This window comes from Dermacentor albipictus, chromosome 6, assembly GCF_038994185.2.
Source record: "Dermacentor albipictus isolate Rhodes 1998 colony chromosome 6, USDA_Dalb.pri_finalv2, whole genome shotgun sequence".
NCBI classification, from domain to species: domain Eukaryota; kingdom Metazoa; phylum Arthropoda; class Arachnida; order Ixodida; family Ixodidae; genus Dermacentor; species Dermacentor albipictus.
The window spans coordinates 60872857-60888059 of record NC_091826.1 but is presented as its reverse complement, the minus strand read 5'-3'; the positions used below and the strand labels follow the sequence as shown (position 1 = coordinate 60888059).

At 46.2% G+C, this 15203-nt stretch overlaps 1 long non-coding RNA gene across 3 annotated transcripts in view; it reads left to right on the top strand.

Moving 5' to 3' along the window:
* Positions 1-15203, top strand: part of LOC139061113 (uncharacterized) — a 705274-nt gene that overhangs the window by 194764 nt on the left and 495307 nt on the right. For all 3 annotated transcript variants that reach the window (XR_011515178.1, XR_011515177.1, XR_011515179.1), the window contains one exon: positions 13053-13149. This is a non-coding gene — a long non-coding RNA (uncharacterized lncRNA). The remainder of the gene's footprint in view (positions 1-13052; positions 13150-15203) is intronic.

The following is a 15203-nucleotide window of genomic DNA, read 5'->3' as shown; positions in this document are numbered from 1 at the left end:
GAGTTCGAAAATTCGGCAGTGGACTGTGAAACTGACCAAGAAGGTGCTTCAAATTATCCGTGGTGCGAACGAGTGGCGGAAGGAGGAGAACAACAGAAAGTACCTAACCATTGGGGAATGAGCGGGAAAGAAAGCGTGCTGCCGCCGTTTCGAGCTCAACAAACGAAATATTAGCTGACGCCGAGATGCAGGATTTCCTCATCCAAACCAAAATAAACTCTTTAGAGCAGTGAAACACAATACTGAGGCGTAGTGCGCGTGCTGAGAGTGTGTCAGGACCGTTCAGGTTGACTTACGAGCAGTTCAGAGAGAATCTCAATTGTGACAAAGATCGGGCCTCATACCACTGAACTAGCTATCAGTTGATAGAAATAGCTCGTATTCGAAAATATTTGCTTCCGCATGCATCTGCTTTTTATTTGTATTTGAGGAGGTCCTACTCGATTTGTAATTTTTTTCGAAGACACTTTATTTGCTGTCCATTTTTTTCATATGCTTATTAGAGGGAGACAACGTCGGGTGATTTGGTTTCAGCCCGTCTTGACATAAAACATAGTTCCGCATTACTCAGGGAATTTCGCAAAGGCACTCAGGGAAAACCTGGAAAACTCCAGGAATTTGGAAATGTCAACTTGGTAGACACCCTGCTCAGGGACCTGGATGGCGTTGTCATGACAGAAGGGTACGTGCGATTTTGGCCTTACGGTTATGCCATGGGGCAGCTGTGCTGTAGGTTAGAGGTTTGATCTCACGAAGTGGCAGGGCGGGATTGAGTCTTCTTTTTTTCGAGGTGTGAGCTATTGAGCAAGATAGAAACAGCACCCGGAAGCAGCACCAAGCAGTCATGGCCAAGAAAGTCCGGGAAAGTTCGGAAAGCAAGCTTTATCCGAAACGCGACAGTGCGACCCCTTACCCCATTCTTCGCTCATGCAGCTGGCGCTTTGAGACGATCTTTTACGTTGCACTGCCTTCGGCGTAGCACCATATTCATCAGCCCTTATTTCATTGCAGCTAGCATTAATTAGAGCCTGTGCGACAGTGTGCCACCTTAGTGGTCGTCGCAGGTCGTAACCGAACATGTTTACTGGCTCAGCGTGGTGGCAGCTGTGCATGTACTCTGGGTCCCCCAGCAGGCAATAGTGAAGCAGATGAGCACCACTTTGTGCGCCTTGCAAATCAGAGGCTGTTCTTTAAACTATAGTGACGTCCTTTCCGGGAGTCTGCTGCTCTCTCAGTAAATGAAGTTACAGCAGGTGCAATCGCTGATTTTTGCTGATATTATATTCCACTAAGTGCTGGGCACCAAACGTGCTCGTCTATGTTAACCCTCTGCATTCCCGACTTTTATCTTTCTTAGCTTCTTACCTTGTTGCTTTCTGGCTGTTTCTATGTTAAAGCTTGTCTTTTTGATCTACATACGAGCTTCATGAAGTACCATGCAGTAGCGCTTACTGTCATCGTACTGCACCTGCTTTATTTCTGAGTATCTAATATGGTGATTTTAAGTATTTTGTACACATGCCTTTATGTTATCTCCTGTCTCACACAAACAGCAGAAAGGGGGTGGATTGTAACAGCGATTAGGGAAACATTATTGTTATTATCTTTATTGGCGGACATATTTTTCGGCGGCAAGTGTGGTTACAAAAAGGAAATCAATATCACTGCAATTCCATTTGCCGTGGCAGAAGGCTTCAGAACAATTTTACTGATGCCGGTTTCCTAATCTTTCCTGAAAGCGTCACCAAAGATGAACCAATGAACAAAAAAATATATATGTAGTATCCATAAACGGAAGCACACTTGTGCTTCCTATAGAGCTACCGATCATGCCCTATATGGATTTTATATATCACACATATTATGCCACAGCCATGAGGACATGATACCTTCAGCGGAGCGTCACCTTGAGGCAAGGCTATGCGTAAAATTGTGAAAGGAGCCTCAAATAGAACACGCCGTGAGAGCGGGGTGTGGCACCTTAATCGTAAGAATCGACGTTATCAAAAGTCTTATGGACTGATATCGCGTGCCGTATTGGGGTACTGTGGATTCATTTGGAACACCTGAGGTTATTTAACGTGCACCTAAATTTAACTACACCAGCGTTGTTCATTTCGCTCCCACCAATAATAGGCCGCCACTGCGGGAATCGAACCCGCCACATCCAACACAGCAGAGCAATGTCATTGCCAGCGAGAAATTGCGGCGGGTAACAACAAAATAACTGACCTTGAGAGAATGCCTGTTTGGTTAATCCCCTAGAAGAATGCTTTCTCACTTTCAGTCAAATAGTATAAAAGTCACATTGCATTGAACATATATGATACTAAGCGTGGAGCGATAAACATAGCATTACGGCGCTGTCACCACTTCAAGGTAACGTTGTTTCCATTCCCTTAGAAGAGGTAAGGGTATCTGTTTCTTGTGGCGTCGCTATTCCCGCATCACCGACAGCCGCACTCAGGAGTTGCCGATTGATGTCCTTAATGCGCGCAATAATTTGGACGCTGCCTTTAGACACAGCGAGTCCGAGGAGGCTCGAGTGGCACTACTTGTTTCGTGCCGGTGTTCCTAACATGAAAGGCGCGGGCCACTAATGCCACTATCTAGATGCAGTTAGATCACTGGGGACACTTGACCTAGTGCACCGATCTCGCCGGCTACCCGCGAAGTGCACTCTGGAAAGCGGAAACGCCGGCAGAAGGAAACCACAAGCAAGAACTCAATCACGAGGAACACTGCTGGGGTACCTTCGCCGCAGCTCGTTGGGTTGGAAGTAGCTCTCAGCGGTAAAGCCTCTTGCGCGCGTTGGTTAGTCCAGGGGGCCACTAGAGTCATTGGGCCTTCAACGCCCGGAAATGTCTGTTTCATGTCCGCGTACGCTGCGAGATCCCGTACACTTGGGGATTCCATGGAGATGTTACTCAGTTCTTCAGTTCCGCTTATCTTCAAAGGCGCCGGTTTCTCTGTTTTTCATGTTCGGCACACTTTGGTGAGTGGGCTGTGGATGAGCTCTTTCTTTCTTGCTGGTTGGGAGAGACTTAGGGTAAACGTATAACTAAATATAGGTTCAACGACGCAGCAAATGTAAACATATTGCTCTGTTCGCATAAGCGGGCTAATGTGGATTCAACCTTAGGAGAAACAAGGTCTGGGTACGGGCTAGTTGGTATTCCATTGTTTCAAACATCACTTACAGCGCATACATAGACAAGGGACCAAAAGAACGACGAAGACAAGAAAGTTGGACCCTGTTTAACCAGGTTTCACGTTACAGTTGTTCATTAGTTCGAAACATCGTCAGCATGCGAATAGCACAATAAATTGGTCTCAGTATTGTACCAGAAAGCAGCAGTCAAAATATATTATAACGAATGCAGTACTGCGCTTTTGTGTTACTCGTACCTTCATGGCCTTCTTGTTTTATTAGCATATCTTACTCCTGCAGGCCTCCCCCGCAGGGGCGTCTGCGCAAGCAGGCGTTTGGTGTGTTGCGACACCACGGACCCGAGCACACGAGGGTTGGACCCTCCCGCGTGTAGCCGTGCGCGGCTTAGCCGTGTCCGGGGAAAGGGGGATCCTGGGGGTTGAGCCAATGCCGGGTGTTTGGACCTTTAAGGCCCCCCGGCGGAGGCAACACACCCCTTTGGCCTCTGCTTCACGTAGACGGCACCCCCGGACTGACCCACCCGGGGGAAATCGGCAGTCGCCTTTTCCTGTCTCTCTCTTCCTACAACCTTCGTCTTTCCCTTACTTTCCACCTTTCCTGTCTCCTTCTCTCTTCTATTTACTTCCTTATTCTTGGCGGCAAGGGTTAACCCTGTGTGGCTATCCAACCTTGGGTACACCATATTTGGTTATAGTGGCGGCGTACGACTGGCGTCGTGCAGACTTGCATGCAAGCTCTGCCGCGTCCCCTCGTTGGGCTCCGTGGTGGGCGGTCGGCGCTGTTGCCGAATTTTTATATATTTTCATGGAAACTTCCTTCCCCAAACTTCCCGATCGCCCTCAGAAACGAGGGCGCACCGAAGATGTATTTCAGTTTTTGGACACCAAATGCAGAATTTCCCCCGGTTCCATGTTATTCACCCCGAAAAGCCAAACAAAGCAGTGCGAAACATTTCACCATTCCTTGTGTCAAAGTCCTTGACTGATGTTTTTGGTCCAGGTTACAAGGTGTCCAGGATGGCAAGCGGTGACCTCCTCTTGGAGCTCCGCGATTTGAAACAATATCAAAAACTATCGAAACTAGTGTCATTTGGGGAGACCCACATAACAGTAACCCCGCACCGTACATTGAACACCACCCGCGGTGTTGTGTCGGATGACGATCTGCTTGAACTAACTGAAGCGGAACTCCTGGAGGGCTTCAGTGAGCAAAATGTTATCAATGTCAGAAGAATTAAGATAAGGCGAGATGGCAAAGAGATCCAGACCAAGCACCTAATAATCACATTTGGTTCAAGTGTTCTGCCCGAGTCAATCGAGGCCGGGTACATCAAGCTCCGTGTTAGGCCGTACGTGCCCAACCCACTCCGTTGTTTCAAATGCCAGCGCTTTGGCCACAGCTCGCAGAGCTGCCGAGGCCGCCAAACTTGTGCCAAATGTAGTAATCAAGAACACACCTCTGAAGCTTGTGAGAACGCTCTCCACTGTGTAAATTGTGACGGGGATCACGCCGCGTACTCGCGGTCGTGCCCCTCTTGGAAAAAAGAAAAGGAAATTTTAACAATTAAAGTTAAGGAAAATATAACGTTCAAAGAGGCACGCAGGCGGGTAGCATACCTGCCAAAGAAAAGCTTTGCCGAAGTGGCGCGTCAGGGGACAGCGTCACAACGGCCTCCGGCGACTGTCCGACCCACACGCAGTGAGTCGGCAGTTAACGCCATCTGCCCCCACGGTGGTTGCAGCTAGCGCTGCTCCGCCAACCGAGGAAAAGGGGCCATCGACCCCGAAGGTGGGCGCAGCCGAGGCTGCCTCAACCTCCCAGGTCCCTTCCAGTGCTGGCAATGGCCGGCGCAGCCAAATCCCCCAGGGAACCCCATCGACCTCAGGGCTGGTGGGCGCAGGGGTCTTGCCCTCCAAGGCGGGCCCTTCCCTGGTAACTTCTCGCTCACAAGAGCACGTGTCCGGCGCCTCACAAGAGGCAATGGACACTACACCTACCCCCAAGGCGCCCCAGGCGCCTAAGGAGCGGCGAGGTTCCCTCGAACGCTTCAAAAAGAGCAAAACCCCGGTTACAGGGCCTCGAAAGGGCTCTGTAATCTAAGACATCCCTTCCGTTTCCGTAAACACAGCACCAATTAAATTTAAAATATGGATACACAAATCATTCAATGGAATGTCAGAGGTCTACTTAGGAATCTTGATGATGTTCAAGAACTTATCCATAAACACAATCCAAAAGTGCTGTGTTTACAGGAAACACACTTAAAATCCAAACACACAAACTTTCTTCGACAGTATGTAACATTTCGCAAAGATCGCGATGATGCCGTCGCATCATCGGGTGGTGTTGCAATTATAATTCAAAAAAGCATAGCCTGTCAACGTGTACAGCTACGAACGGCCCTTGAGGCAGTGGCGGTTCGGGCTATTCTTCTAAAAAAACTTATCACTATTTCCTCGCTTTATATTCCCCCAAATTATAAACTAAGCAAACATGAATTTCAGTCCTTTATTGATGAATTGCCGGAACCCTATGTTGTTCTTGGCGATTTCAATGCTCATAACTACCTGTGGGGCGACCCTCATATAGATGCGCGAGGACGTCTTGTCGAACAATTCCTTTTTTCTTCTGGTGCGTGTCTGTTGAATAAGAAGCAACACACATATTACTCGCTATCAAACAGAACCTATTCTTCCATAGATCTTAGCATAGTCTCCCCGTCTGTACTGCCTGAACTTGAATGGGAAGTTGCCGACAACCCTTACGGCAGCGACCACTTCCCTATACTGCTAAGATCACCTAAAGAAAATGAATATCCACTACATGCTCCTAGGTGGAAGATTGACACAGCAGACTGGGAGAGGTTCCGAAACTTAACTAGTATATCATGGGATGACATGTCTTCTCTAGAAATCGATGCTGCTGTGGAGTACTTCAGAGCCTTCGTAATAGATGCCGCATCTAAATGCATACGTGAATTAGGCGGCTCGGCATGCAAACGGCATGTCCCGTGGTGGAACAATGAATGCAGAATCGCACGTAGGAATCAGAACAAAGCGTGGGAGTTGCTACGCGCTTCGCCCACTGCAGAAAATCTTGTCAACTTTAAAAAAGTAAAATCCCAAGGTAGGAGAACCCGCCGACAGGCCAGAAGAGAAAGCTGGCAAAAGTATCTATCGAGTATTAACTCGTTTAGGGATGAGGCCAAAGCCTGGAACAGAGTTAATAGGATTAGAGGGAGGCAAACGTACTCAGTCCCCCTGGTAAACACACAGGGCGATACACTGCAAGACCAGGCAGATTAACTTGGGGAATATTTTGAGAGCGTGTCAAGTCCAACAAATTATACACAATCCTTTCTCAAATACAAACAAACAGAAGAACGTAAGCCACTTATAAGAAAAGGTCGAAAGAATGAGCCTTACAACCGTCCATTTTGTATTGCCGAATTGAGAGCTGCCTTGAGCGCATGCAACAGCTCCGCACCAGGATCTGATAGAATCATGTATGAAATGCTCAAAAACTTACACAATGACACGCAGGTTACACTACTCACACTTTTCAACACCATTTGGGATGCAGGGTACCTACCAACCGCATGGAAGGAAGCCATTGTGGTCCCTGTGTTGAAACAAGGCAAGGACCCTTCCTCAGTATCAAGTTACCGCCCGATAGCCCTCACAAGTTGCATTTGTAAGGTGTTTGAAAAAATGATTAACCGGCGACTCATTCATTTCCTTGAACAGAGCAAAATCCTTGATCCCTATCAGTGCGGCTTCCGAGAAGGGCGCTCCACAACTGACCATCTTATACGTGTAGAAGCAAATATCCGGGACGCATTTGTGCACAAACAATTCTTCTTATCAATATTCCTCGATATGGAGAAGGCGTACGATACGACGTGGCGTTACGGAATCCTAAGAGACTTGTTAGAAATGGGTATCCATGGAAATATGCTTAACCTAATAGAAAGCTATCTGTCCAGTCGTACCTTCCGGGTAAAAGTCGGCAATGTACTATCACGACCTTTTATACAAGAAACGGGTGTACCCCAAGGAGGCGTGCTCAGTTGCACACTTTTCATCGTGAAGATGAACACGCTTCGCGCTTCATTACCACCGGCAATCTTTTATTCTGTCTACGTGGACGATATACAAATAGCTTTCAAATCTTGTAACCTCGCAGTCTGCGAGAGGCAGGTACAGCATGGCCTGAACAAAGTCTCAATGTGGGCAGACAATAATGGATTTAAGATCAATCCTAACAAAAGCTCTTGCGTTCTTTTTACAAGAAAGAGAGGAATGATCCCAGATCCTTGCTTAGAACTTTGTGGACAACAAATACCCGTAAACAAAGAGCACAAGTTTCTAGGTGTTATACTAGACTACAGACTCACTTTCGTCCCCCACATTAAACATATTAAAGAAAAATGTCTGAAAACAATGAACCTAATGAAACTTCTATCCCATACATCGTGGGGTAGTGACCGGAAGTGCTTAATTAATCTCTATAAGAGCCTGATCCGTTCACGATTAGATTATGGTGCCGTGGTCTACCATTCTGCAGCCCCGAGCGCGCTAAAGATGCTAGATCCGGTCCACCATCTAGGTATCCGTTTAGCCACAGGAGCTTTCAGAACGAGTCCCGTACAAAGTCTACGTGCAGAATCGAATGAGTGGTCGCTTCATATCCAGAGAACGTACATCAGCCAAACATATTTACTGAAAGTCCACTCAAATCCTGAACATCCCTGTTTTAATACCGTTAATGACGTGACATATGCTACACTCTTTCGCAATCGTCCCTCCATAAGACAGCCTTTCTCGCTGCGTGTGAGGGAGCTTAGTGAAGAAATGCATGTTCCACTCCTCGAGCTTCCCCTAATGCATCCAACCAAGCTGCTACCTCCTTGGGAGTGGCAGCTCATACAATGTGATGTATCTTTCATGGAAGTCACAAAGCATGCTCCAGAGATTGAAATCCAAATGCATTTCCGCGAACTCCAGTACAAATACTCCTGCACTGAGTTCTACACAGATGCATCGAAGTCACGCGAGGGGGTGTCATATGCAGCCGTCGGTCCATCCTTCTCGGAATCCGATTTACTGCATCCGGAAACTAGTATCTTCACAGCTGAGGCCTACGCAATATTGTCGACCGTGAAGCATATAAGGAAATCAAAACTCGAAAAATCAGTTATATATACGGACTCCCTTAGTGCTGTGAAGTCTTTGATGTCGTTCTGTAAGCACAAAAATCCTATTATAATTGAACTCTATTCCATCTTATGTAAAGCATATGTATCAAACCAGCATGTGATTATATGCTGGGTGCCTGGCCATAGGGGCATCCAGGGTAATGTTCTAGCGGACCAGATGGCCACATCAATTGCATCACACGCTGTTAATTCTACCGCTGCGGTCCCTGTCACAGACCTGAAACCCTTCTTAAGAAGGAAACTGCGAAACTATTGGCAACGATTGTGGGACCTGGAAACAAATAATAAGTTGCATGTAATAAAGCCAAAATTAGGTTTCTGGCCTCCTGTAACAAAATCACGCCGGACAGATGTCCTATTCTGTCGCCTAAGAATAGGACACACATTTGGCACGCACAACTTTTTACTCACTGGAAACGAGCCTCCAACCTGCGGTAGATGCGGGGAGAGGCTGACCGTCCTCCACGTCCTGCTGGAGTGTCGGGAAGCCGAATATGAAAGAAAGAAGCATTTTCCCCTAGCATACCGGCAGCACATCCCCCTTCATCCTGTTATGTTACTCGGTGCAGAACCGCTCTTTGACACCAGCACTGTCCTAGGTTTTCTGAAAGATGTTGTATTACATGTAACTAGCCCATACGTTCGTAGCGCCTCCTCTCTATAGAGGATAGCGCTGTGATAGTTGTTTCGAATAGCACATGCCTCTCGTCCCTTGGGTTCAAGGGTTTTGGCGAGGCAGTGGTGCCCTTAGAAAATTTTAGCATCTCACATATTTTGTACATTGCATCATTTTTCCCAATACATTCTAGTGTTCATAGTATTCGTCATTAGTCATCGCCATAATTTTATAGCACGTAGATTTTACGCACTTTACAGCGACAATTTTTAGGCCACTTTACAGCCAAGTCACATCTCCATAATACATCGTCAACATCACCACTTGTCATGGCGCTCTTTGGCCAAACCTGGCCCTTGCGCCATTAAACACCACATATCATCATCATCATCCTGCACGCCTCTTATTTTTCTGCAACGTTTTCCCTAAATCAAAAGCTTAACGGTGCGCTGCCTCGTTATATAAAATCAGGATTGAAAGATTGGGTCATTTCACGACCATGTCAAAACAAACTTCTTGATGTTTCTGGTTCCGTATGCAACATTTGTTCACAACGTGGACAGCTTCACGGGGAACTGAATATACATCTTTTAATATGCCATTTTTTTTTCTACAGCCACTTTTTCAATTTACAAGCATGCCGCACCTGTGTAAAGAAAGAAAAACGGGTGACCTAATTTCTTGCATCATAATATCTACAAGCTATATCATTTCAGTACTATCCAGGAAAAGTATAGGCGTTGAAAAATTGCTGCGTGACACCAATTGGAGGCTCACCGTCACTGGGCGTAACTACCTTTTTTTGTTCATTACATTGCGCTGAATTTTACGCTGGCAAATAAATAACAATGAAGGACGCGGAGAGACGAAGCCCCAACCACCAACTCCGTACTTGTGCGATGCGAAAGCATTGTATGTCTCACGAGGCAGAAAATCCGGCGTGACCAACTTATGGTGCCGAAAATCACCTGCTACACAAAACACTAAAGAAATAATACTGGCATTGACGCCGAATTTCTCAGGGTGGTTCCTGTAAACAAAGTAAGTTAACGGCTTGGAAAAGACAATTTCGTACATTTGTGCCTGGGTGGGAGTCGAACCCGGGGCCTCGGGAGTGCGAGGCGAGCACGCCTCCCGACGCCACGGCGTCTCCGTGGTTCTGGCTGACTAAAGGTGTGGCCTAGTGTGCGCGTCATTGTGTACGTCACGTCGCAGCCACCTGGCGGAAACGTTAGACTAAGGTGACCTAAGTTAGAGTAATGTGACGTAAGGCGTAGTAAAATGAATTAAGTTGAAATAAAGCGGATGAAGGTTGATTCAAGTGCATTAACGTGGATTAAGGTTGGTGCAAGTTAGAGCGAAGTGGATTAAAGTGGATTAAGGTTGGTACAAATTAGAGGAAGGTTGGAAAGGGCGAAGTATGGTGGATTAAGGTACAGTAAAGTTGATTAGGCTGGTTTAAGGTTGGCACAAATTAGAGCAATGTAGGTTAAGGTACAATAAGGTAGAGCTGTGAAGGCATCATGGAGGAAACAAATAAGTACAGAAGTGAAAATGATTTGGCATTCAAATCACCCAAGGCTACCTAAGTGTGTGTCAATTTTCTTTTTCTTTCTGTCAGTGTAAAGCTCAGCGCAACATAATCGGGAAGGTGCACCGATTAACCACTTTCATTGCTTTACCCTGCTTTTCTTTGCGAAACCACAATGGACGCACCGCTGAAGTTTTGCAGCAGTTCATTCAAATTATTCACAAACAATCTGGGATGTTAGCTATGATGCAGGTCTGGGAGCCTTGCAAGAAATGAATATCACCAAAATAGGCAATAATAAAAGCAACACCTAATGAGAAACACTATTGTGTAAAACTACGAATAAAGGGAAAATGTAGAGCTGCCGTCGTATACGTAACGCGAACTGCCAGCACGTGTATTGAACACTGTATTACGCGGTGCGACAAAATACAACGACATAGGAATGCTTGCTGTGAAAATTGTAAGTACCCCCACTACAAAGAACTAGACTGAATGAAACACTCCTGGTGGCTATTTGCTACCGGTTTCAAATATTCACCGCTGTAAAACTACAGATGATGGCGCGCTTATCTTTATACAGCAGTCGGAGAAAACAAAATGAATCTTTATCTTCGCAAACAGCAACCAATGTTTATGGCTTTCGCGATATCTTCAGCTACCCCAAAGGCTTCGCTGTGCATTACCACAGTAAAGAGAACTTGCTCAAGTAAAGGATTACGATAGTTTGTCAGGTTAAAAAATGGCTATTCAGTGACGCTACTCAATATGAAGGTGCAAAATAAAGGCACCAGTTACATGTACGACAGGTTATTTGTTCTGCTCTTGTCACGAAAAACGCTCACTCTGTCTGTGTTGCAAAAAAAAAACGCCACTAGTACTTAAAGTGACAATTGCGTGAAGACGCTCATGTATGAAGCTCGTTCAAATACATTATAAGCAACGGAAAACAGCTTAAGCTGCGCATTGTTCAGGTGCATGTCACAACTATTCTGCGGAAAGACTGCAAGATATGAACAACGCGTCCATAAACAAACATGCAGCTTGTTTTCAGAAAGAGTTTGTTTAACCAGTATATTTTACTTATTCACGGTGGGGCTGATGTCGTAAAGCTAAGGAATTCCGATTGTTGTTGATGGCGAACACAGTTACGTAGCACAGTGCACTTAATTCCTGATTAAAATACATCGTCTGCTTGGTTCTTAATGTTAGTGGGTCACCAGAAAATATGCGAAGGCCATTGCAACAGGTATTATTTCAATTTGTTAAAAAATTAAGATGAAGGCCATGTTCTGTACTTGGAGCCTTAAGAGAACAATGAATATTAGCGCACACAGGGTGCTTCCCGACCAATGGAACCTCATTTTCATTACACATTGAACGCGATTGACGCGCTGCAGAAGTATGGAGAGGAGGGCCTTAAAAGCTTACAGGAAGACGGCATAAAGCTGCTCATCCGTTTTGAAACGTTTAACCCTTGCCTTACGCTGTTATGAAATTCGGTAGACGTTCGTCTTTCAGAAGTAACTCATTTGCATGAGAATGCCACCAAAATGTATGCAGCACTCAACATTGCGAAGTGCTTCCCAGAATCAAAGTGACGGAGACCTTTAAATCGCAGATGACGCTGAAATCCAATCATCGACTTCTACTTAAGCCTTTCTTTAAGTAGGATACCTTTTTCTTCACCAAGAGGCATGGCAGGCATACGTGCAGGCGATAATTCGCTTGAGGTTTGTTCTCATAGGAGTCCAATAATATTAATATTCATAATATCAAGAGCATTTTAGCGACTATGTCTCCGTGTGTAGCATGATGTCCCCGGTTCAATACATCCGCGGTGTTCATACGAACGTAGAATCTAGCAACAGCCACGTGAAACAATTTCGTAATTTAATGCTTTTTCTGTGAGCCGCAAATGGTGCCTGACGCTACATGAGGATATTTCATATCGGCGCAATCTACACACTGGCAGCGCTTGAACGTTACGATTTTCTGAACATCGGGTGATTGGCCGTCTCTCCTTCCTTTGACAATGTGCGACGATGTTTCATTGGACCCGGCTTATATCAATCAATCAATCAATCAATCAATCAATCAATCAATCAATCAATCAATCAATCAATCAATCAATTTATTTCCTTAAAAATGTAGGAGTACAGGACTAAAAGCTTGGACAGCCTGACGAGGTCCCGACCCCTTGTAAGTTGGCATCACCACAAGATGACAGCCAGTCATACACAAGAAATGAAAAAAGCATCACAAAGTAACGGGTAATACAGAGTGAAACAAGGAGGCAAGAAATAATCAACACTCATAAATAACAGTGGGGAACAAAATTAGGAGAATAAGAAGGCATGGTCTACTCTTGCAAATAAATAAGCTGACAAAAACATTTAATGCGAGAGTTTCAGTTGCTGGAGGGATCAAAATTTTGTCGGTGTAATAAGTTTAAAAGCGAAGTAACTCGCTTTTGAACTCGCATGACATCGATCAGTCCGACTCTATGTTGCAGCCTGCGAGCTCGGCCAACGTCGCAAGAAGGCTGCTGAGCTTCTTGCGACGCCCTCTGGTAGCCTTCGGCCCACTGCCATCCCTACTGCGGCGTTTTGGTAAGTTGGATTATACTTGCTGCTACTTTTTTGCGAGTTGATATTAGGCAATGAATGGATTAGTTCCACATATTACGCGAAGTGGTACGCGATCACGTCGGCCATCTAGATGAGCCATGCCACTGATATCGCGGACTTTCCCCTTCCCGTCGTGCTGCTGCATCATGGCACCCCTCGTGATCTCGCTGCTGACTTTGACTGCGCCTTTCTTTCGAATGCTGTGGAAGAACTTCTGCACTCGTGCTTGACTAAGCATTAACCTACAAGAAACTATCATCTCTAATTCAATGCACTTGTGGAATGTTTATATGAACCACACGCTGAGAGACATACTTTCTGTGTACTCCTCGGATGATCACTGGAACTAGGGCATACCATTAGCTTTTCTTACGCACGCCTCAACACTTCACGACACGATACAGTCAGATACTCCAATTTCTTACCTTATTTTAGCCGCGACCCTCTCAACCCCCTCGATATGCCGCTCCCTTTTGATGAATCAACTTTATTCCTCTTTTAAGAGAGGGGAGGGGCCGGGGGGTAGAGAGGGAGGTGTAAGTACTCCAGTCCCAGCAGGAGTCTGTCACCACATTATGTGGCTAGAAGTCCGTCTACCAGTCGTGGTAGGCCTCCGCTACTTCCTCAGCCCACCTCACGACTCGGTCCTGTAGGGTGGGATCGGAGCTGCGCAGGGCAGTCTCCCACAGCCATGTGCACATGTTGAGTGCACATGCGATTTCCCCTGCCTACATCACCCGAACGACCGCTCACAATGGTCCGTCCGCGCTACATGTTGCCCAACATGCCAACTACGACTTACAAGCCCCACCAGTGCTTCTAAATACGTTTTTGTTAATGTAGTCTCCCATAACAATACTATGCAGTGAATCACTCTATCCCATTGCATCTCATGAATGAGGCAGTGCCTCTGATGTCAAGACCCGCGAATTCCAGGAAACCAATCCATCAATAAACTGAAAAATGAACAGTCGTAATGCTTTCACGGTGATCCTACATATGCGCTTCACCCCTTCCCCTTGCACAGGGTAGCCAGCCGCTATTTACACTGGCTAACAAACCTGCCCTTCATTCCCTTTTCTGTCTCTCTCTCTCTCTCTCCACATATGCTCAAGCGATGGTCCTGCAGCTCTCCTGGCGAAGAAAAACTAAGACCATCAAGAAGTGTAGATTGTGCAGGCGGCTTTCTCAGGATTTGCAGGACGGGTGTCACCAAGGCGCTTGAAACGTATTCTCCGGACCACAGTTGCCGCGAAATTGTGGTGATCAGCAAAGGCAGCTCCTCGTTGGCTGAATGGCTTGCATTACGGGAAGCGCAGTGACATTTCTTCCGCGCATGTCATAAAAGGAAACGACGTGAGTGAGTGAGCTTGGCGCGTTTGTGTCCTTCTCACGTCTTGCTGGAAAGAGTTCATTGCCGATGGCTGCCAAGCAGGCACATGCATTTTACACGGGAACGAAACGAGAGAGCAGAGACGTGGCTGCGAAAGCTGCGTAAGGCTCAAATGAGATGCGCATTTTCGCGCAACATTTGCGAGGCGATTCACCGTTTCAAACAATGGCGCCACGTAGGTGTGCAGCGTGTCATCCGTCGCTATGATTCACCTCTCAGCACCTAGCCATTCGTCGCTTACGACACAACGTGCTTGAGCAGCACAGTTTATTTTTCTCGTTGTCAGCGTTGGAACGAATGACCGAAAACTGAAGCAGTGAGCAGCCTTCTTTTCTGTTTGAATGACTACGTACACCACTCTTGCGTAACACATTCGAGACATTCAGCTTGCACGTGTAAAGTGAAAAAACATTCCTCTGATCTGACAGAAACGCTTAAAAAAATTACATGAAGAACAGAAGTCGCTTCGTGAAATTGTTGGTCTGAGCACGACACTTCTCTTGTTTGAGCCCGTATTCATTTCATGTATGGTAATGTGTTTTATATGATACTGCTGCCTCGAAAGAAAACAATTGCTTTCCCTTCGATGGCCCACAGTAGTCATAAATGGTTGTTAGTGTAGTTCGTATTCCTTGGGGACTTC